Below are 22370 nucleotides of genomic sequence, written 5' to 3'. Positions count from 1 at the left end.
TGGTTGACAGAATATTGATTGAATGAATGAATAGGGATCCTGAAGGATCTGTGGGTTTTGTAAGGAATAGATGCTCAATAAATATTTGCTTAATGAATGAATGAGTCAATATATAAATAAAGACTATAGGTTTTGTGTTCTAAGGTGCTATGCTACTTCTACAAACTGTATCTTAGCCCAATAATTAACTTCAATCCTCTTCACTCCATGGCTGTAAAGAATCTGTAAAACTATTATCTAATTCAGCAAAGCATTGTTTCCAGATGTATAATTGAAATCCGTGTGTGTGTGTGTGTGTGTGTGTGTAACTGGTATGCAATATAATTTATATATTAATCTCTGAATACCAGGCATTTATGTAAAAAGGAAATGTAGAATATCCAGGTATTATAAGAGTTCCAGTAGCTGAAATAAAGGAATTAAAGAACAATGGGATACAAAATGAGTTTGGAGGAATAGAAATAATTGAAAGAGAAATTATTCATTGTTTTTGGATTTACAAAAATTACTTCGTTGCTCCTTCTTTCCTTTATTTCCCTGATTGTACAGAACCTTTGCAGTAGAGCCTTTGTAAAATGTCTGGATATCATTCCATGAACATTGGGAAGCTTTGAAAAATAGATTCTGATCAAGGAGTTATTGTGTTCTAGAAGAAAAAGCATTTCCTCAGTTTACTGAGAGAACAAGAAGATGTTACAAAAAAAAGAACAATTCAAGACTGTATATAGTGAAAAATAAAATTGCATGTAACATATTATTGAAAAGTACAAGAAAAGATGATTTTTAAAAATCCTCATTTCTACTTAGATATTTTTGATTTGTATCTATGGCTTCTTTTTCTTGTATTTTTCAACCCCCTTCTTGATGATGGAATTTAATAATTTTGTTAAAATGGATTCATATAATTTCTCACTATTGTTTTAGTTGTCACGGACTTTTGCCTCTTCCCTATGTATATTTTACCTTTTCCTCTCATATCCCTTTTAGCCTGAAAATCATTCTCTGTGACAGAAGAACATCAGAAGGAGTAAAATGGAAGGTGAGGAACAACTTCTTCTAAGATCATTCCTCAATTTTATACAATTGACTTTAAGTAGTTTTTTTCCCTATTCATTCTTTCCTCATCTTGTTCTGAATATAATTAAAGTGTGTCCTTTCTGTTACCCATACATTATTTTTGCAACCCTTGATGCATTTGGGGCCTTATCAATTCTTCACCTTTTAGTGATATAGGAAGAGGCAACTCCAATTTCTTTTCACAATAAAATGGAGGGGGAAATACCTGGATCAGAGATCAAGAAAGGAGAGATTTAAGTAATTTGTGGAAAATAAAATCATAGCTGGGCACAGTGGCACACACCTGTAGCTCCAGTGGCTCAAGAGGCTGAAACTGATGGATTGAAAGTTCAAAGCCAGCCTCAGCAAGTTTATGAAGCTCTTGGCAACTTAGTGAGACCTCTCTCAAAATAAAAAACAAATGGCTGGGGGTGTGGCTCAGTGGTTAAACACCCCTGGTTTTAACCTCTGGTAAAAAAGAAAAAAAGAAAGAAAAATAAAATAAAATGATAATTAACTCATAGAGTTATTGTGAAAATGACTCATTTAAGTCAATACACTTCAAATATTTGGAATGAAACCTGACACACAGTAAATGCACAATAAATACTGACTATTATTTCTTGGATTATGATGATGATTGTTGTGTCAGAGAGCATTCCAGCTGAAAACATATGTCCTGCTTGTATTAAGTAATTTGAGTAAGGTTAATACAGAATCTACTTACAAAATTGTGAGCAAGGGATAGAGAAATGATAAAATATAGTGTAATATTCTAAGTATATTCATAGGAAGTGCTATTACTCCAAGGTCTAAAGGGGTTATAAGTAGGGAGTGATTCCTAGATTCCTAGAATCATGAGTAGATACAGCTATTAAAGAGTGTCACTTAGCAGAAACTATGATAATTGGTTAAAGGAAGCAGCAAGCCTGCAATGATCTTGCAGGGTGGTGGCTTAAAGAATAAGTATGTCAACCTCTCTCCTTCCAATCACATGCTGGTATTTCTCATTGGCTAAACACTAACCAAAGCTAGAGATGGGGCACCTGTTGATGAAGTATACATAAAGTAACCTTTAGGAACACAAAGCAGAGTGAAGAAGGTTTAGGAGTGGGTCTGGAGGACAAAACAGAAGATATCAGTACAATCATGAATTTAGATATAGAAAACAAGTTGTGAGGCATCTATGGTGTGACCAGGTAACTTGTGGCATGCCTGGGGATTTCTGTGGGAAGATATGTGTGTTTGTACCTCGAAAATGATATCTCTATCAAGGATGCTGCCCTAATGAAAATTTCTATCTTTATACCATTTATACTTGTTTTTCCTCAGACCTGTTTCAATCACAGTATGTCATACCTCTCCTGAAAACGTTCATGTCATTTTAAGGGAGCAGATATGTTACTGGTATTTAAGAGATGTCTGAGAAAGAAAGTATAAAAGAAGCTTGTTTCAGCAGTTGGTACTAAAAAAAATACCTCGAGTTTAAATAGTCGACCTTGTGAACTTGCAAGCTTGCCCACCTCCCTTCCACCACCACTATTTCTTCTGCCACTTCACTCTATAACAAAGGAATAATAATAACATTAAGAGGTAAATTTATTTCTTAGAAATCAGGAAAAGTCTGATGAGGAAAATTCCATTTGAGGTAGGCTTTTGTATTAGCCAGTTTTCTGTTAATATAATGAAATACCTGAGGTTGGGTATTTTAACTCACAGTTGTAAATGTTCAAGGACATGGCACTGGTATCAACTTCACTCTGGTGAATGTCTCATGGCAGATGGCATTACAGTGGTGAAAACCATTATTGTGGGTTTGGTCTATATCGTTGCCTCGTCCACTTTTTAAATTAATTGCTTCTTTTTAGTTATACATGACAGAATCCATTTTGACATAATTATAAAAGCATGGTATCTAGTCCATTTTTTATATTTTTATATGCCTACATATGGATTTTTAAGCAATATATGGTAAGTTCCATGTGTACATTCTTAAATTAACATCCTTAATTAATACATGTTGTACCTATTAATCTGCATCTATTCTTTTCCATTCAGATTGGAGTTATTGCCATCTAGTCAGGTTAATATATATAAATCTAGTTCATTCCTCTGATATTCATTTATGTGAATTATTCTACATTTGATTTATTTATTCTCAGTTTTCAATTACTTACTATTTCAGAGAAGCCCATTCTTTAAAATTCCAAAATGTCCACTAGTCATATGAGAAATTCAAATTAAAATAAAAATGTGATATTACCTCATACCTGTTAAAATAGCTTTTATTAAAAAGATAATAAGTAGTGGTAAGGATATAAAGAAAAGGAAAGACTGGTACACTTGTGGTGGGAATTTAAATTAGGGTAGTCATTATGGAAGGCAGTATGGCAATTTCTCAAAAAATTAGAAATAGAACCACAATATCATCCAACAATCTCATATATCATATTATATATATATATATATATATATATATATATATATATATATATATGAGATTACATATATGAGATTATATATACGATATATGTGTGTATATATATATCCAGTATATGTGTGTGTGTATGTTGAGATACCTGAACTACCATGTTCATTTATTGTAGCATTTTTCATAATAGCTATGCCTATGGAATCTAAGTGTCTGAGTAGATAAAGAAAATGTGGAATATACATACAATGATATACTGTTTAGCCATAAAAGAAGAAAATTCTGTCATTTGTGACAATATGGATGAATCTGGAGGACATTATAATAAATGAAATAAATCATGCATAGACGATCTCATTCATGTAGAATTTAGAAAAATTGAACTCCTACAGGAGAGAGGAGAATGGTAATTACTGGGGTCTGGCAGGCGAGTGGATCATGGTGGTTAGGGAGACGTTGGTCAAAATACAACAGTTAAATAGGAAGAATAATTCCAAGAAATCTATTATACAACATGATGACTAATAACAATCTATTGTATTCTTAAAAATGGCCAAAAGAACCAGGCCTCACATAGGTAATTCCAATGACTCAGGAGGCTGAAGCAGGAGGATTGCAAGTTCAATGCCAGCCTCAGTGACTTAGTGAGACTCAGTTTCAAAATTTAAAAACAAAAAATTTAAAAAAATAGGACTTGGGATGTAGCTGTGTTAAAGCTCCTTCAGTTAAATCCCCAGCACCTGTCCTTGCAAAAACAAAAAACAAAAACAGGCTATGGGAATAGATTCTCAATTTTAAGACTTAAGTGTTCCTGTCACAAAAAAATGACACAAATGTGAGACAATTTGTGATAATAAGCTTCATTCAACTATATCACAATGTATACATGTTTCAAAACATGATGTTGTATACAATGTCGATAGTTTTTATTTGTCAAATAAATAAAAATTTAAGAAATGTGTTTTTTCCAGATATACAAATGCAAGAATATTTCTACAATAGAGATTCTTAACCTTTTTGTGCTATGGTATTCTTTTGAGAATCTAGGAGGTGTTTACAGGCCCATTATCAGGAAATTGTTTTTCAATACATAAAATACAATGCCTCAAATTACAAAGAAAACAAATTTTATGAAAATATATTATTCAAATTATTTTTCAAAACTATGATATGAAAATGTGGTTTTTTTTTTTTTGGTACTAGGATTCAACCCAGGGGCACTTAACCACTGAGCCACATCCCTACCCCTTTTTCATATTTTTAGAGACAAGGTCTTGCTAAGTTGCTTAGGGCCTCAGTAAGTTGCTGTGAATGGGTTTGAACTCGTGATCCTCCTGCCTCAACCTCTCACGTCACTGGGATTACAGGAATGCAGCACCATGCCTGGTGTGATTCTTTATAAAATTCATTAAATAATAAAATCTATTAGTGGGTCTAATAGCTACTGTAATTTAAAAAATACCATTGAGTGTAAAAATATTCTCTGCACAAATAAGTAGAATTAATATTAGTGCAAAGATATATGTACTAGTAATAAAACTGGCTTTTTGCCTACATTCCTCATGAAAATAAATGCTTACTGTACCTCAGTTAGTGCAAACAAAGGTGTTTATTTTCCATCCAAGATCATGTATCCCCTGAAGGCTTCCAGACCTCAGGTTAAGAATATTTACTTAAAGTATGTACTCAGGAGTAGATTTGTTGGGTCACAAGATTGCACATTTTCAGCCTGAATCACTCTTCAAAGTGGCTGTACTAGTTTTTACCCCCATCAGCAGTATTTGAGAATTTGAGAATTTGTATTGTTTCACACATTCAACAATCCTTTATATTGTTTTTCATTTTGATGGGTTAATATTTCACTGTTGGTTTAATTTGAATGTCCTTTATAACAAGTGAGCCCAAATATCTTTTCATCTGTTTACTGGCCATCTGTCTTTCTTGTTGTGGTGAACTGCTTTTGTCTATTTTCTAAAAGGTCAATGAAGTTTTGGGGAAGGAAAATGAAACAGTCTTTGCCCTTCTCTATAGAACTTTTCTAGCTGTACCACTTTCTGACTTAATAGAATGTTTCGATTTTTCTCATTTTGATAAAAGTCAAGGTGGGTGTGTTCAAGCAAGGTAAAATCCATAATGGTGTGATATAAATATTTCTCTGCTGCAGTGGAGGAGGGGGAGAAGAGCAGCAGAAAAAAAAACAGTGAAAAAGTTGTTAAAATAAGTAACAAGGATGTAAACAAGGACAGTAGCATCATTGGTGGTAGAAAGAAGGGTGCTAATGTAAGAGAAGATTTGAATAAAGGTTATAAAGAATTTTTCTTGAGAAGGGAGAAAATTATAAGCCAAAATGAAGGCCACAGAAATATCTTGGAAATAGGGGATAGTTTTGCCTTTTCAGTCTCTGTGTGTGTTATGTAAAATAAGTAACTAACAAATAACAAGCTCTAATTACAAAGGTAAAGTTTTTAAAGCAGTTGTTTCTAGAGCTTAATGCAGTGTCAGTTCAATTTTTGCTTGTTGTTGAACCTGAACTTTGTAACTTACATTCAAATCTCAACTTGAGTAGTTGTAGCTGTATAACCTTGGGCAAATCATTTTTCCTCACTACATTTATAGTCATAAGACTTGCCCTTCCCCAGAATTATTGTGAGGTAATAAGGTAGCATATGTAAAGTATTTGTTGAATGGATCAGTCAAAATTGATATTCTTTCTGGTTGAAGTGGTGCACACCTGTAATCCCAGCAGCTTGGGAGGCTGAGGCAGGAGGATCTCGAGTTCAAACCCAGCCTCAGCAACTTAGTGAGGTCCTAAGCAATTCAGCAAGACCCTGTCTCTAATAAAATATAAAAAGGGGCTGGGGATGTGGCTTTGTGGTTAAGCACCCCTAGTAATTTACAGTTTTAAAAAGTATTATTTTCTTTTTTTCTATTATATTTATGTTTAAAATAATAACTCCTGGTGATATGCATAGTAATTTTTAGTTACCTAGACTCTATGAATGATAAGAACATGCCATTCATTTCTTATGCCAGATTAAAAATCACTAGAAATTATAAGAATCCACATAAATGCTATATCCATGCACTCTTAAAAGTGCTTTACATTAATTAAGTCAAGGATCTTCATTATGAACTTAAGAGATAGGTACTATTATTATTCCCACTTACAGATGGGAAAATAAACTAAGGCATAAAGGAATTCATTAACATATCTAGCATCATACAAATATTTGTGGTCCTGTGTCTGCATTTTAGCCACTGTATTCAGAGAGGAATGACCTACCTTGTTTTATGCAATTTTTGTGTCATGCAAAGATTCAAATCAGGTTCCTCATTTCCTTCAGTTGCACAAGGAAATATTTGGGATTTCAAGACCATTTTACTTGTTAGTTCCTTTACCTTAAAAGTTTTATAGTTGTTTTACAAATATTATTTTAATTGAAATACCATGTGGTTATATTATAAAATAAAACTTTTTATAGTGAAACATTTTAAAAAGTGGGGAAAGGTCAGTGGAGGATTGGGGGAGAGATAGATTATATCTTTAACATTTGGTTTTAAAATCAAGGAGTTTTTTCTATTATGGAAAATACCACAGTGTCTGGTCTAGAAATCTATTACCTACTTTCAATCTCAGTCAGTCTTGCCTGAAGGAAATAGCAGCAAGACTCATAAGAGTAAGTTTTCATTTGTTATTATTTTTTTCCTACAACACAGAAGCAGACTCTGGAAAGCTAATAGTTGGGACCTAGCAAGCTCACAGGCATACTGGGACTGTGACAGTGCATGCATATACTGGGAGTGTGGCCTTACAGAGCTGAAGCAGGCTTCCAAACACAATGGCAGCAAGCCCAGAACAGAGCCTCTTTCCTTGCCCTGTCAAAAGCTCTGGCCAACACTGAAATGGTTCTTTCTGTACTGGAGAAAGCAAAGCAAATAGTAAGCCTTTCAGACAAAGAGAAAAATATGTATGCAGCTGGTATGAAGGAGAAGAGAAATTAGGGAAGGGCAATGAGGAAGATGTCGTGGGCCTGAGACTGACACAATGGTTGTAAGGTATAGAAAAGATTGCTGTGCCATAAAAAGTGAGCAGGCAGGTCTCCCAGTGCACTGGGGGTAATGGTGGTGATGGTGTATGTTTGCTAGTGGGTTAGATTATTTTGAGGGGTGGTAGTGGTGATTACCGTCATAATCTTGAGTGGGATGGATTTTCCCTTTCAGTTATGTAGTATAACTCTTTATTTAATTCTCTTTTGAGTTCAAAGTAAAAGATATTTTTTTAAGTAACTGACATAAAGTGAAATGGAAAAAATGGCATTCATTTTGGCTAAGAGTAGAGTCTTATTTTGTTTTATTCCTTTGCTCACTATACCTGTCCCTACATAAATACATTTTTAAAAGATTCATTGATTTTTATTAATTTTAATATCCATGTTCTTAACTATTAATGAAAATATGCTATTTAAAGGAAAGAAAGAAACCTGTCTTTAATATAGCTCTTAGTGGAAGTGATAGTGAAGGCTTTTATTTCCCTTTGTGTGTATGAATGTGTCTGTTGAGTGGAAAGGAGAATGCAACTGCTGATTAAAACTGAATTATGTTCTTTGGCAAAGTTTGGTGGTTTGGTATTTGTGGAAACTTCGATTGCCTAATTTCTGGTGAGGGAAATATATGTATTATATACAGATTAATTATGCATATGTAGGAGTATTTTCAGTTGAACCATATGAAACTGCCATTTTGTTGGTTAAAAATATTGCTGCTTATCAGCAAGTCTGTATGGTTACATAGTGTGTGTGTGTGTGTGTGTGCGCGCACATGCACATATGTGCATGCACATGTGTGTACATGCATGCACATGTGTGTGTATATACACATGCACATTTTTGAAGGAAAGAGAACAAGAGCAAGAGAGAGAAATGAGATTGAGAGGGAAATGGAGAGAGAGAGAGAGAGAGAGAGAGGAATGTGTGTATTTGGCATATCTATGTCCTAGTAAAAGTTACAATTTTAGGAATCTATGTATCTGTATTCAGGAAGGCTTGTTGTACAACCATAAGGATGACACTAATTGTGGAGTTCATTTAGTTTTTCCATAAGCCATCTCAGAAAGATGGCTAACATTCTGCTTTTCATATGTTTCTAAGGAAGGTAGTTAAATCACTTCTTAACTCTATTTCAGTGATTTTTGGGTCTGACAACCTTTACTCTCCAGATGTTTTGGTCATATGTATAAGCTGAATCCTTATAGTGCTATTTAAATTTGTTCAATCTGTTTTGAATTCTGTATTCCTTGCAGAATAAGAAAGGAAACAACACATCATCATAAAAAGTAATAATAGTAATCTGTAGATGGCAATTAATCTTATGAGTACAATGGAAAAATTAGTAGTAGATTACATAAAAAACCAAAATCCTCTCAGTTCATTTGTTATAAAATCCAGTCCCTGCAGATTATTTACTGTTATTAAACTACTTTTGTTTCTCTTGGAGAATGAACTTTTAGAAAACTGTGGCTGCTGTTTTAAAATCTTGCTTTCAGAGAATATATTGAGCACTTATTACATGCTTCAAACTATTCTAAGTTCTATATTCTGGATATTTGGAACTGATTTAACAGTCTCCATAGTGATATATTTTTTGAGAAATAATGGTCAAAAGCAGAGGGGGATACATAAACTTAGTGACAAGGCTTATATGGGACAATAAAGTCCTGAGGCCAATTTTCTTCTATGCATGTATATCTTTAGAAGTACTAGTAGAATTTAATGGCATTCGATTCAGAATACCATGGAATAACTATCCTGGACAATAGCCTGCCTTATCACAAATTTCCTGAGGAAAATACACACTGGAAACAATGGTAACAAATTAACACATAGGCAGAATCATTCCCCAGAACTCTAGGCAGAGAACTGTGGTAGGTAAAGCTGGATCTTATGGTTCATTTCAGAGGCCTTATGGGGCCTCTTTTCCTCTACCTTAACACAAACCTGAATCTCAGAGCCTTATTTGAAATCTACCTGCAGTGTGACATGATTGCATAGATAAGCCTGATTAGTAAAAAAAGAATAGACAGCCGACCACAATCATGTACTTATGTGTCATGGAATCTGATCAGTCAGATAAGTATTTATGGTGGTGACTGGGAGAACACAAAGGGTTTTTAGGTGCTATCTCTGTCATTCTAGAATTGTACATGCACTAAATAAGAAAGGAATTAAAGCAGGACTTTAAACATAATGGAAATCAGCACATAGTCAGCTGGGGGTGCTATTTAGAAGGATAGCAGCTTGACTTAGAGAAGACAAGAACAGTGGTATCAGAAATATGTGAAAGGGCAGTGTAAGGCATGCTAAGGATCTGGGTATTTAAAAACATCATGCTTCAACAGTGTAGAGCATGCTTAGAAAAGAGACTAGCTACAGGAATATTGTTGGGAAGCATTTGTGATAGTTAAATAGACTAGAATATGTTAGAATCAAGAAAGGTAGATAAATTCTAAATATATAAATGAAGTTATTTGGTAGTAAATTGGTTGAGGGAAGGGAAGAAGTAATGGTGACTTCCAGGATTCTGACCTGAGCAACTAAGTACAAAATGGTACCAAAGAAAGAGCAAATTTCAGTGTATGGATTTAGTATCATATATTTAATTTCAGCATATACACATTGAAATACTTCTGAGACATTTGGTTAGATGGCATATGTAAATACATATATGCAATAATATTGCACTTTATTAATCACATTACCATATTACAGAAACAAAAGACTTTATCTATCTCTTCTCCCTTACCTATAAGCCTAACTTGCTTCTTCCCCACTGAAATGATCACCCAGTCCACGAACTCAGTGTACTTCTCCACATTACCCTTTTGTCTCAAATGACCCCTTTCTCCAGTCAGAATATGCATGTTATTCTGATTTGCTAATATTTTATTGTAATAGGGAATACAAATAAAAAAGTGTAGAAATTATACATGAACAGCAATTTTCATAAATTAAACATACCTTTGTGATACATACCAGATAAAAGAAACAGAACATTATCAGCTTCTCAGAAGCCCCTATTACTTTCTTCTAGTTACTAAATCCCAAGGAAAATCACTATGCTGATTTTTAGCATCAGAGATTAGAACCATTTGTTTATAAAATTTATATAAATGGGACCATATGGTATGTACTTCATTGTATCTAGTTTATTTCACTCAACTCTATGATTTTAACATTCACTGATGATGCAAAAATGCAGTAGTTCGTCATTTTTACATTACTCAATAGTATACCACTGTGTTTCTATACCGTAAGTTATTCAAGTGATGGACATTTGAGTTGTGTTCAGTTTGAGACTATTGTTAATAATGCTGTATGAAACGTTATGTACATGGTGGTGTTTTGCTACAAATGCACACTCAGATATGTTGGTTATATATAAGTAGTTGAATTGCTATGTCATATGGTATGTATATGATTAATTTTAGTCAACATAGGCAAATACATCTACAAAGTGGTTATGCTGACCCAGTCTCTCCTGCCCCTCCCCCCAATATAATCATGCCGTTTCTCTTAAGTTTTGGGTAATTGAATAACAAAGATGTCAGAATTATGCTCTAAATCAGAAAATACAAAGTTCAGAAATATTATTGAATGGGCAAGTAAGTAGTATTTTAGGTTCATATCTTATAAAGAAAGTCTGGAATTCAACACCAGATGTATACCTGAATATATGATTGCCCCACCTTGGCACTGAGCTTAGCCAAAGGGATACAGTCTATAGGTCTGTATCAACCACAATCATGTACTTATGTGTCATGGAATCTGATCAGTCAGATAAGTATTTATGGTGGTGTTTTGCTACATATGCACACGAACTGAATTCCTCAGAAATGTTTATAGCCTCGTTTAGGAAATGAAGATTGGCTAGTTGAGATTCCTAAAGATCCATACAGAGAGCATAGAATAAAATATACCAGGGTGGAAAAAATTCAAAGCAGGCATTAACCATATTCAACTATAATCATTAAATCAAACCAAAGTGAAACAAACAAAAACTTCACATAAAATATTTGAATTTAACAATGCTATATCTGAGAAAAAAGAATAATATATCTGAGTTATCATCAGTGAAAATGGTAGAGTAACAACTTTCAGAATACCTTTCATACTTAAAAGCAATGTGAATGCTGGGAAAAAATGAAATGTTTTCAGCACTCTAAAATTAACCTAAGGCTTGCAGAAATCTATGGAGCATTTATTAAAGAAAAATATTTAACTTTTAGTAAGAACAATGAGTTTTATAGCATTTTAATGTGTTCTATTTGCGTGTCCCCCTGCCAGCTCCACAGTAGCCATGAAATCAAGAATGTACAATCAGTGAGACCAGCAATCTGGCAGCAACTAGAGAGAGCAAAATGGGGTGGGTACTTATTTAGCCACATTACCAGAAAATTGTTGTCATTCAACCTTCTTGTTGGCTCTCTGGAAAATCTCATGTATAAGTCTGATCTTTAATTTCCCTAAGAGCTTCCCCACAGTCAATATTCTACCCCTTGGGGTATTTGTAAAATATGATCAGAGAAAATTTTTAATATCATAGCCTCCTGAGGTGATAGATAAGCATAGGGTCAAACAATAGCTTAGTCAAAAAGCTTAAAAGAAAAATGTGGGGAATGAGATATCTGTAGGAATGTTGATGGGCCTATAGTAAAGATACAACAATGAAAAGATCAGGGAGAGAATTGAGATTTATATGAGTGAAGGTTTTGTATATTATTGATATTAGTCAAAAATAGAGTAAAAGAAATGACAGAGAAATTAAGTGGGTATGTTGCAAATATTTCAAAGAAAGTAGTGATGGAAGAATAAAGACATAAAACATATAGAAAACAAAGAATAAAATAGCAGATATAAATCCTACCTTATTAGTAGTTACATTAAATTTGAATTGATTAAATATGCTGACCAAAAGGTAAAGATTGACAGAATAAATTTCAAAAATGTTGTTCAATTTTCTGCTTTCTATAAGATACACATTTTGGATACAAAGGCACAAATAGGTTAAAATAAAAGTATGAAAGAATACATTATGCAAACCATAACCAGAAGTAGATATATTAATATCAGACAAACAGGTCTTTTTTCTAAACATGTTTTAGGCAAAAATTACTACTAGATACAAATAACATTTTATGATGATAAAGGGTCAATTCCTCAAGATGATATAATAATGATAAATATATGTTCATCTAAAAACTGAACCCAAAATACGTGAAATACAATGTGACAGATTGAATGGAGAAATAGACAAATTAACAACATTACTATTTGACACCTCAATACCCAACTTTTATAAATAGATAGAAAAAAGTAGGCAAAAATTAACAAGGAAATAGAAGACTCAAGTAACACTATAAACCAACTAGACATAATAGTCATCTATAGAAAAAGTTCATCCACCAATAACAGCATATACATTCTCCAGTGTGCATGGGATATCCTTCAGCATGGACCACAAGTTAAACTATGAAATGAATCTCAATAAATTTAAAAGAATCTTATCTATTTTAAAATTGAATATATTGTGTTATCAATTAATAATGTTCCAGCTATTTTATGGATGGCACTATTGAATGAGTAAATAAAATCTATCATTCTAAAAAAGAGAATTAAAATCATGCAAAGTGTGTTTTATTACGGCATGGAATGAAACTAGAAGACAATAGGAGACAAAGTTTGGGGAAATTCACAAATATGTGAAAACTAAACATACTCCTAAATAACCAATGAAAGATAATTTTGCTGGACATAGTATTCTTCGTTGACAGTCCTTTCCCCCAACACTTTAAAAATGTTATTCCACTGTCTCTGCCTCCATAATTTATGATAACAACACAGGTATTAATGTTTGATTAATGATTTTTCTGTTTTGGCTTTCAAGTTTCTCTTTGTTTTTGATTTCTACTACTTTGACTATGATGTGTACTGGTGTAGTTTCCCATAAGTTTATCCTAGTTGGAATTTTTAAGCTTCTTAGATGAGTTGATTAACATTCATCCTTAAATTTGGGATGTTTTCTGTAATTCTTCAAACAAAGGATAAATTTATTCCTCAGTATTTTATTATGTCAGCTTTTCATTGCTGTGACAAATACCTGAGAAAAACAACTTAAAGGAGAAAAGATTATTTTGGGTCATTGTTTCAGAGGTTTCAGTCCATGGTCCACTGGCCCCATTAATTTGGATCTGAGGCAAGGCAAAACATTATGTCAGAAGTAAATGGGAAAGGAAAGTTACTCAATCATGGCAGCTGTGAAGCAGGCACAGAATGGGAAGGGGGTTGGGGGTAAGACATACCATTCCAGTGCATGCCCACGGTGAACTACTTCTTCCAATGAGGGCCCAATACTTACAGTTTCTGTAACCTCCCTGTAATGTCATCAAATATTAATACATCATTAGATTGATCCATTGATGAGATCAAGAAAATCATGATCCAGTCACTTCCCAAGTGTCCCACCTCTGAACATCAATTGCTTCATCAGAGACTAAATCTTCAACTCACTAGCCTTTTGGGAATACTCTATATCCAAATGATTACATTCAACCACTGGTTCCCAAAGTCTATGTCTCCTTTTAGGTCTAATAGCATTTGATTTATAGAGTCGAGTGCCCAGACTTTATAGACATATCCACTCACAATCTATATCTTCATGTTGAATTGATCACTTCATCATGATATAGTGACCTTCTTTGTCTCTTCATACTTTTTTGGTTTTAAAGTCTATTTTTTTTTTTCAGATATAAATATAACCACTTCTGCTTGCTTTAGGTCTTTGCTTGGACTATAATTTTCCATCCTTGACTTTTTTTTTATTGGTTGTTCAAAACATTACAAAGCTCTTGACATATCATCTTTCATATATTTGATTCAAGTGAGTTATGAACTCCCATTTTTACCCCAAATACAGATTGCAGAATCACATCGGTTACACCCTGTGAGTCTTTACTGATGAGACAGAGAAACAAATCTATTCAGCCAGTCTGTATCTTAACTGGGAGAATTTAGTTTGTTAACATTCACCGTTTTAATGATACATAAGTACTTGTTCCTATCTTTTTTGTTGATTTGCTTCTAGTTCTTTCAAATATTCTTTGTTTTTTTCTTCCTTTCTTGTTAATATTTGTGTTTTAATGATTTGATGTGCTGATTATGTTTCTTTTCTAATTTTTTTGTATCTACTTTTCTAGTGGGATTTGTGCTTTCATGTGCTTTCACGATGGTAGTTATCGTTCACTTCATAATGTAGGACTACCTAAAGCATCCCTAAAGGTTGGTCTGATGTTCACAAGTTCCAACAGTTTTTTTTTTTTTTTTTTTTTTTTTTGTCTTGGAAGTTCTTGATTTCTAAAAGAATGTCTCACTGAGAATAGTATTTGTCATTGGAATTTATTTCCTTTCAGGACTTGAAATATGTAATTAATTCCATTCCCTTCTGACCTGTAAGGTGTCTTTTGAGAAATCTTCTGTTAGTCTAATGGAGATACCCTTAAATGTGATTTAACACTGTTATGGTTGGAATGTGAGGTGTCACTCAAAAGCTCATTTGTAAGATAATACAAGAAGATTCAGAGAAGAAATGATTGGGTTGTGAGAGTCTTAACTCAATCGGTGAATGAATCTCTTTGTAGGGATTAACCAAGTGGTAATTAAAATGGTAGGGTATGGCAGGAGAAGGTGGGAATTGGGGGCATGGCTTGAGGGCATATATGTTGTATCTGGAGTGTGGAGTCCTCTCTCTCTCTCTCTCTCTCTCTCTCTCTCTCTGCTTCCTGAACATCATGTGAGCTTGTTCCCTCTGCCACACTCTTCCACCATGAGGTCTTGCCTCACTTTGAGCTCTGGGGAATAGAGCAGACCTTGTATAACTAAGAAATCTGAAACCATGAGCACAAATAAACTTTTCTTCCCCATACAAATGTGCTGGTTGGGTCCTTTAGTCACAGCAGCAAATAGCTGACTAAAACAGACACTTTTTCCTTTTTTTCCCTTGAGTGGTATGTTTCAAATTACCCATCTTCAAATTCAATCATTATTTCTTCTGCTTGATCCAGTCTATTGTTGAGGCTTTCAGCTATATTTTTAATTGACATATTGAACTCTTCATTTCCAAGATTTTTACTTGGCACTTTCTCAAAACTTCTAACTCTTTGGTGAGTTTCATATTTGTACCTTGCATTATCTTCCTAATTTTATTTAGTTGTATTCTCTAAGATCGCTGTTATGATTTAGATATGAAATGTCCCCAAGGGTTCATGTGTTGAAAGCTTGGTCCCCAATGCAACAATGTTCAGAAGTGTGATTCTGGGAAGTGGTTGGATCATGATGGCTCTGTCTGCATCAATGGATTAACCCATTGATAATTTCATAATTTGATGGCATCATTGAGATATGGTAGGAACTAGGAGTTAGGGCCTTGCTGGAGGATCTGGGTCTTTTGGAGCTTACACTGGAAGGATATCTTGTTTCTGGCCTCTTCTTTGTGCATACATGCTTCCCACCTTTCCTGTTTCCCACCTGCCATTAGGTGGGCAGCTTTCCTCTGCCACAACCTTTCACAGTGGTATACTGCCTTATCACAGACCTAGAATCAATGGGACCATCTTACTATGGACTGAAACCTCTGAAATCTTGAGCCCAAATAATATTTCCTCCTTCAACTTGTCCCCCCCACTGCCAAATATTTTTTCACAGTGATGAAAAGCTAACACAATTTCATTGAAACTTTTATAATCATTCTTTTAAATTATTTATCAGCTTTTTCCTGATATTGATTAATATTAGTATTCATTTCTTTTGAATCTGTTGCTAGAGAGTTGTGTTTTAGGGAGGCATTGTATTTTGTTTTTCATATTTCTTGTAGTCCTCTGTTGACATTTGTGCATATGGTAGATCAGTTATCCTTACAAATTTTATGGAATGACCTTCTATGTAAGTGGCTTTGTCTAGAACATGGGTTTGGGGTGCTGATTTTTTATGCAATGTTGGCTTTGTTTTCAGTTGGGATTCATTTATGGTTTCTCTATAGCTTCTTTTCTAGAAATTAATTATGATGGGCACATTGTATGCCATGGCAAAGTCCTAGAACCCCACTGTTTCTGTGGGTCACACAGAGTGAGAACATGAGCAATTCAGGCAGGTGTGGTACAGGTAGCAGTGGGTCTGGGGTGCTTATTATTGTGGCTATTCTTATAGTGAGGATAGTGATACTTTTTGAGCAATAGGGAAACCCCCCTCAGGACAACTGATGCTTCTGCTTTGCTACTAAGCAAGGGCCTCTGGCACTAGTAGCCTCAACTTTGGCGAGGAAAGTGTTTTCCTCCAACCAGTCAGGACGTGAGTCCAGGTATTGCACCAGGATTGGGGTGGTGGGCACTGCGGTACTACCTCTATTGTCAAATTACAGATCTCATCACTGTGTGGTCACAAAAGATATGAGGTTAGAGTGGTGATGGGAACTGCATAGTTGAGGTGGTAGTAGGAACTGCTGTTTCAGTGGCAGTATGTGCTTGGGTGAGGGGCAGAAGCTAGAGGTGGGCATAATTTCTCTCTGTTCCCTTTAGCCATGCACATCCAGGAGCAAGGCAGCTTTTGGATCTCCAGTATTTTTTCCAAATACCTTCAGATATAGTGTTTGTCTGTAAGATGGACTGCAGCTGGAGTTGGGAAAATTTCCTCTTGATCTCTTTAGCTCAGAGCTTCTTGGAATGGGGCAGCCGTCAGAGCCATAGGACTACTTAAGGTCCCCTCAGCATGCCTCTTTGGGTGGGGCAACAATGGGAACTGCAATGTTTCCTCCCAGTAATAGCCACCTGCCAGTGGTATAGGTAGGAGGGATGGTAAAATCACGTGGGCAACTCCCATCAGTCCTGGAGGTGGTGCAGTTTCACACATGGCTTTCCACACCCTCAATCTCAGAGGTCAAGCACCCTGATCACCTGGTTCTCCAAGACAGCACCCTCCTTCCCCTGTGTTACACACCCATCTCCTATAGTGCAGGGCACCCAGTGGGCTTGGCTCACAGTCACTATGCTTGGTTAAATTGGTTTTGCAAGGAAGCTACTCCCAAATCTCTGCAATAGAATGTCTGTGGGGTTCCAGGTATAAGAATATTCAAGGGTTTCTGATTCCTAGAGCAGCCCAAATTCAGATGATAGCTCTCTTCTCAAGATGACTTCTGGCTACCGTTCCCTGGGGGTTGGCTGGGAGATGATGCAAGATCATTTTCCAAAGCAAGGCTACTGTGGAGAGTTCAAGTTATTCAAGTAGGTTGGGTGTAGTAAGCCTGTGAGAATTTTGAAAATTTCCAATAGCTAGGATTGCCAGCATCTAAACTGATAGAATTTTCTGGCAGTCTTTCATCCTTACTCCTGTGTATTAGTTAGCTTTTTCATTGTTGTGATTAAAACACCTGACAAAATAAACTTAGAGGAGGAACATTTATCTGGGGCTAATGGTTTTTAAAGTTTCAGTTTTGCTCTGGGCCCAAGGCAAAATAGTACATCATCATGGTGGCAGGACCCAGCAGAGGAAAGTTGGTCTGCTCAATGCTGGACCAGGAAAGGGAGAGAGGGAGAGGGAGAGGGAGAGGGAAGAGGAGAGGGTAGGGGAAGAGAAAGAGAGTGGGGGGAAGGGATCTCATGGAAGATACATCCTTCCAGGGCATGCCCCCAGTGACCTAAATTCTGTAGCCAAGCCCCATCTGCCTACAGTTACCACTCAGTCATTCAAACTGGGATGGACTGATTAGGTTATAGTTCTCACAATCCAATCACCTTACCTTTGAACATTCCTGAAGTATTACAGAAGCTTTGGGGGGGACACCTCTTGTCCAAACCATAATATTCTGTCCCTGGCCCCCAAAAGCTCATGTGCACCTCAGAATACAAAGTCCATCTCTAAGAGTGCCATAATCTTAGCATTTTCAGCATTACCCCAAAGTCCAACATCTCCTTTGAGACTGAAGGATAACACTTAGCTGTGAGCCCCTGTAAGAATCAAAAGCAAGTTACAAATATCCAATATACAGTGGCGCAAAATAAACATTCCCATTCCAAAAGGGAGGAATAGCAGCATAGAAAGAAGGGATGGGTCCAAAGCAAGGCTGAAACATAACAAGACAAACAGGTCCTATAATTGCCTGTAAATCTGTGAATAGTATCTAGGACATATGGCCAATGATATGCTCTCCTAAGGCCTTGGTTAGCTCTACTGCTTTGGCCTTTCCAGTTGCTGTACACATGGGCTGACTCTCTCATGACTGACTCTCTCCACAGCCAGCAGCTTTTCTCAGCAGACAGTACGTTTTACAGATATCTCTTAATTCCTGGGGTCTGCATTCCAGCTTTGGCTTTTCGTGCATTGCCCTTTCAGGGATTCCAATCTGGTTACACTTTGTTGGGCCTCCCAGGCCTTCCTTTGAAATTTTGGTGGAAGCCTCCAGGATCCCTAAACATTAGCGTCCTGTATTCCTGCAGCACTACGCAGATGATGTCAAAGTCTGCTGACAGCTTGTGCAATACCTAGGTGCCCTGGGATCATAGCTCCCGTGGCTTCTGCATACTTGTGTGGCTCCCTATGGTAAAACAACATTTAGGCACTCCTGGGCAAGCAGGGGACCTCAGTAATCTCTTCTCAAAGCATTTTTTTCTTTATCCAGGAGCCTGTCATGGGTGTGGTTTTGCAAATTCCTGAGATGTCCTCCAAGCTATCTTCTATTGTGTCCCTGCAAGTATCTCTTTAGGGACTGTAATCTTTCCAACAAGTAGAGCTTCCCTGACCCCAGCTTTACAATAACTTTTCTGGCCAAACTACAAGTTTTAAAAATCCATTATCTGTGATTTCTGCTGCAGATTTTCATAGCAAACCTGCCTAAAAGTTGCTAGCAATGTCTTTGTCACTGACCAAATGCTGTGCTGCCTTGAAATTTTCTCCATCAGATTATTTAGTCTATCACTTTTCAGTTTAAACTCACACAAAGCCTCAGAACATATGCAAAATGTGGACAAGTTCTTTGCCATAATGTGTCATAAGTGGCCTCTAATTCAGTTCCCTAGAGTCATTATTTCCCTCTGAAACCTCATGAGGACAGTTCACATTCCTGTTGCCATTCTGATCTTCTGAAGCCCCACCAAAGTTACCCATTAAGCTGCACTTACACCATTCTAAAGCTTTCCATCCTGCATCTCTAAATTTTTCAAAATTCTCCACACAAACCAGCTCCAATGTCTTTTGAATCACATAGTCAGGTTAGCCACAGCAACAGCCATACTATTTGGAGCCAATTTCTGTTTTAGTCGGCTTTTTCATATTTATGAAGAAAACACCTGACAAGAACAACTTAGAGGAGGAAAAGTTTATTTGGATCTCATGGTTCCAAAGGTTCATAGAGAGCCAACTCCACTGCTCTGGGACCAGGGTGAGGCAGAGTATCTTTGGGGAAGGGCCCAGCAAAGGAAAAGCTTCTCAGTTCAAGAAAGAATCAGGAAGCAGAGAGGGAGGGGAAGGGGCTGCATGGAATGCCCCTAATGACCCACCTTCACCAGCCATGCCCTACCTACATACAGTTACCACCAGGTCATTCAAACTAGTATTACATTATAGCACTCTATGTAATATAGATTACATTTAACCTCTTAACATTCCTGCATCAACATAGTAACTTTTGGGGGACACCAAACCATAACACCCTGCAAAGGAAGACTTCCCTTTCCCAAGATTAGAAACAGGGTAGCACATTCTGGGATGTTTTGTTTCTCTTTTTATGCTGTTATCTCAGGATTCTGAATCTTGCAAGTTCCAGTCACCATTTTGCTGATTCCAGTGTTTGTCTCTGGTTACTAATTTTAAATTGCAGCTAGATAACTGTTCCTTTGGCTTTTTTTTTGGAAGAGAAAGTGAGAGCTAGGCAGTTTTATTTAGCCATCTTGAACCAAATAATTACCATTTTAACAGGTTTTAAGATGATAGATATCTTATTGTGGTTTTCCTTTTATTCTCTAATGATTAGTGATACTGAGAATTTTTCGAATACTAGTAGCTTATTGGTATGTCTTCTTCTGAGAAGTTTCTATTCAAGTTCTTTGCTGATTTTTTTAAATCAGTTATTTTTTTTTCAATTGAGTTGGTTGAGTTTCTTATTCATTTTGGATATCAACCCCTGACCGGATGTCTAACTAGCAAACATCTCCTCCCCATTCATATATTGTATCCTTACTCTGTTAATTGTTTCCGTTGACAGAGTTTTTTGTTTGATACAACCCCAGTTACCTATCTTTGCTTTTGTTGCCTGTAATTCATCAGTCAGAGAGAGAGAGAAAAGAAAAAGCATTGCCTAGAATAATGGTCTGTAGGTTTTTTTTTTTTTTTTTCACAGAGTTCCAATAAAGGTCTGTAGTTTTTCACCTGATTTCTCTTCTAGTATTTTTACAGTTCATGTCTTAGGTTTAAATCTATAATCCATTTTGTGCTGATTTTTTTTGTATGGTATGAGGTTCAGTTTTATTCTTCTGAATAAACTTATTTATTCTGACTATTTATTGAAGAAACACTTCTTTTTCCATTGTATGGTTTGGTACCTTTGTCAAAAATCAATTGACTATACATACATTTTGAGGCTTTCTATTCTATTTTATTAAATAATATTTCTATTTTATGCCATTCTGTTTTAATTGCTATAGTTTTCTGATACTGTTTGAAATCAAGGGGTATGGTAGCTCTAGCTTTGTCCTTTTTTGCTCAATATTTCATTGGGTATTTGGAGTTAGGGGTTTCCAAAAGACGATTGTTTTGTGTTTTAGTTGTTTTTGAAAGATGTTGATCATCTTTTTATTTTTTTTAAAGGTCTCATTTTCCCCTATGAATGACCTGTTCTTTTCTTTAGGCCAATTTTTTGTGTTCTTTTTGTTTATTTTTAAAAATTAATTTAATCTAAATAACTCAAGTCATCAAAATAGAAATCAAAGTAGAAAGTAATTGTTTTAGTCAGCTTTTTTACTGCTGTGACTAAAAGCCCTGACAACACAATTTTAGAGGAGGAAAAGTTTATTTAGGGGCTCACAGTTTCAGAGGTCTCAGACCATAGGTGAGGTGAGGCTGAACATCATCATGGAAGAGTGTGATGGAGGGAGTGGCTCACATGATACATGATGATCAGGAAGGAGAGAGAGAGAGAGAGAGAGAGAGAGAGAGAGAGAGACTGATTCCACTCACCAGATATGAAGTATGTACTCCAAAGGCAGGTCCTTTGGACTATATATTTTGGATCCACCTCCTTGAGCCAAACCCTTCCTGCATTCAGTTGTCACTCAGTTAATCCCATCTGGGGACTGATTTACTAAGGCTTTTATAACTCAATCATTTCTCCTCTAAACCTTCTTGCATTGTCTCACACATGAGCTTTTGGAGAACACCTTACATCCAAACCATAATAGTAATTGAATTTGAATTAAAATGAAAACGTGGTGTCAAAATTTGCCCAATGCAGCTAAAGCAGGGTTTAGCCAGGCATAATAGTGTACACCAGTAATAATAGCTATTGGGAGGATCACAAGTTGCAGGCATGAGTAACATAGTGAAACATTGTCTCAAAATAAACAATAAAAAAGGGCTGGGGAAGTAGCTTAGAGGCAGAGTGCCTCCCTAGCATGTGCAAGGCCCTAGGTTCAATCCCCATTACCACACAAAAAAATTGTTTAGATGGAAATGTGTAGTACTAAAGGGCTTTTAGAAAAGTGGAAGGGTCTCAAATCAGTGATATAATACTCTACCTCATTAAACTAAAAAAAATCAAAATAATTCTAAGGTAAGCAGAATAAAGGAATTAA

At 35.8% G+C, this 22370-nt stretch overlaps 1 protein-coding gene across 4 annotated transcripts in view; it reads left to right on the top strand.

Annotated features, from left to right (window-relative positions):
• Nucleotides 1-22370, top strand: part of Klf8 (Kruppel like factor 8) — a 196198-nt gene that overhangs the window by 714 nt on the left and 173114 nt on the right. For all 4 annotated transcript variants that reach the window (XM_048796720.1, XM_015506613.2, XM_048796718.1 and 1 more), the window contains exon 2: nt 988-1039. The gene's annotated coding sequence lies outside the window, so the exon portion shown is untranslated. The remainder of the gene's footprint in view (nt 1-987; nt 1040-22370) is intronic.

This window comes from Marmota marmota, unplaced genomic scaffold (genome assembly GCF_001458135.2).
Source record: "Marmota marmota marmota unplaced genomic scaffold, marMar, whole genome shotgun sequence".
Taxonomy (NCBI): Eukaryota; Metazoa; Chordata; class Mammalia; order Rodentia; family Sciuridae; genus Marmota; species Marmota marmota.
The sequence above is the reverse complement of the archived record's forward strand: the minus strand, read 5'-3'. Positions and strand labels throughout refer to the sequence as shown.